At 64.2% G+C, this 2,172-nt stretch overlaps 1 pseudogene; it reads left to right on the forward strand.

Moving 5' to 3' along the window:
- The window catches only part of LOC105516542, a 6,083-nt pseudogene extending 4,395 nt beyond the window's left edge, over positions 1-1,688 (forward strand).
- The last annotated feature ends 484 nt before the right edge of the window (positions 1,689-2,172 follow it).

Consider the following 2,172-nt stretch of genomic DNA (forward strand, 5'->3'; position numbering starts at 1 on the left):
GCCACCGGTGCCGGGCTCCCCTACCCGGGACGCGCCAGCCGGAGGAAGCGGGGAAAGGCTCAGCCGCCCCAGCACCTTAGAATGCAGCCCTGGGTCCCAGCCACCATTTTCAGGACCTGCCACCTGCCCGGCTCCTCCAGACCCGGACCCAGAGGCAGTGCGCGGGGCCTTCCGGGAATTCCTGCAGGAGCTGCGAAGCACCCTGAGAGAACAGGACGAACTTCGGACCCAGAGTGCCCTGAGTCGCCAACTGGCCGAGATGGAGGCCGAGAGGGACACCACAACCTCGAGGGCCAGGCAGCTGCAGAAGGCGGTGGCTGAGAGTGAGGAAGCCCTGCGCAGTGTGGATGGGCGGCTGAGCGGGGCCCAGGCGGAGCTGGCGCTGCAGGAGGAGAGTGTGCGGCTCAGTGAGCGGGAGCGCCAGCCCACGCTGGACCGGGTTGCCACACTGGAGAGAAGCCTGCAGGCCACAGAGAGCGAGCTCTGGGCCAGTCAGGATAAGATCAGCAAGATGAAGGCCAACGAGAGGAAGCTGAAGGGCGACAAGCGGTGCCTGGAGGAGATGCTGGACGCCTCCGAGAGCCGCACCATCAAGCTGGAACTGCAGCGGCCCTCGCTTGATGGGGAGCCGTAGCGCAGCCACCTGGGCCTGAGCGACCGCGAGGCCTGGGCTCAGGCCCTCCAGAATCAGATGGACTCCCTGCAGAGACAGGTGGCAGACAGTGAGGTGAAGGCAGGGATCCTGCAGCTGAAAGTGGAGTGGCTGAATGGGGCCCTGGCCAAGGTGGAGGAAAGGGAGGGGCTCCTGCGGGTCAAGATGCAACGTCTGACAGAGGCCCTGGCCTAGAGCAGTGCCAGCCTCAACCGCACCCAGGACAAGAACCTGCATCTACAGAAGGCTCTGACCGCCTGTGAACATGACCGCCAAGTGCTCCTGGAATGGCTGGACGCTGCCGGGCAGACGTTGTCTGAGGCAGGGAAGCAGAGCAGCTCCCTTGGCGAGCAGGTGCAGACGTTGCCAGGCGAGTTGGCTGACCTGGAGCTGCGGCGGGCGGAGGCCGAGGGCCAGCTACAACAGCTTCAGGAGGTGCTGCAGCAGCGGCAGGAGGGCCAGGCTGCAGCTCTGCACACGGTCCAGAAGCTGCAGGACGATCAGAGGCTGCTGCAGGAACGCCTGGGCAGCCTGCAGCGCGCCCTGGCTCAGCGGGAAGCCGAGAAGCGGGAGGTGGAGCGCTCAGCCCTGCGGCTGGAGAAGGAGCTCTTGGCCCCCAGGAGGGTACTGGACAAGGTGGAGCGAGAGAAGCTTCGCAACCATAAGGACACAGTGCCGCTGAGCGCAGAGAAGGGTCGCCCGAACCAGACCCTCATGGGGGTTGACCTGGAGCTGGCCGAGGCCCAGAGGCAGATCTAGCAGCTGGAGGCGCAGGTGGTGGCGCTGGAGCAGAGCCACAGCCCAGCCCAGCTGGAGGTGGACGCGCAGCATTAGCAGCTGGAGCTGCAGTAGGAGGTGGAGCGCCTGTGCAGTGCCCAGGCTGAAGGTACCCTGGAGGCATGGGAGCGGGCCCACCACCAGAGGGTGCGCGAGCTGGAGGATCAGGTATCCACACGGAAGGGACCAAAAGTTGCAGCAGGAGCTTCCAAGGAGCTCAGCACCCTTCTCCCCATCCTCAGGCCCCCCAGAGAAATAAGCCCCTGCTGGCATCTGGAGACCGGCCCTGTGCCCAGGACAGGGGAGGGCCCTCCTCTTGGACACCCCACCCAGAGCCTGGTCCCTTGGGGGACTGGAGCTGAGGTGGAAAGAGGAGGAGCCCCACTGGCAGTGCTGAGGAGAGGTACTCCAGCTCCAGGCCTGGAGAGGCTTCCCGGCATCGCCTGTGGACCCCACCTCTGTCCAGCCCCCCTCTTCCAGGATGAGCCACTGTAGATTGTACAAGGTCTTCCTTGAGAGGTTGAGCCAGGGTTGGAGAGAGCCCTTGTCTCTGGTCAGCCCTGGAGCATGGGCTCGTGGGAAAGAGGAAGGGGACCAGGCCCATGGCAGGGGTCAGAGGCCCAGGCTTCCAGAGATCTCTCAGCCTTAGTTCAGAGTGTTTGTGTCAGGAAATTCCTCAGAGAGCTCAGCACCCCTACCCTGTATTTTTACACCTTTTTACAATGTTAACTGTTCAGAACTGT

Source organism: Colobus angolensis, unplaced genomic scaffold (genome assembly GCF_000951035.1).
Source record: "Colobus angolensis palliatus isolate OR3802 unplaced genomic scaffold, Cang.pa_1.0 Scaffold283, whole genome shotgun sequence".
In the NCBI taxonomy this organism is placed as follows: domain Eukaryota; kingdom Metazoa; phylum Chordata; class Mammalia; order Primates; family Cercopithecidae; genus Colobus; species Colobus angolensis.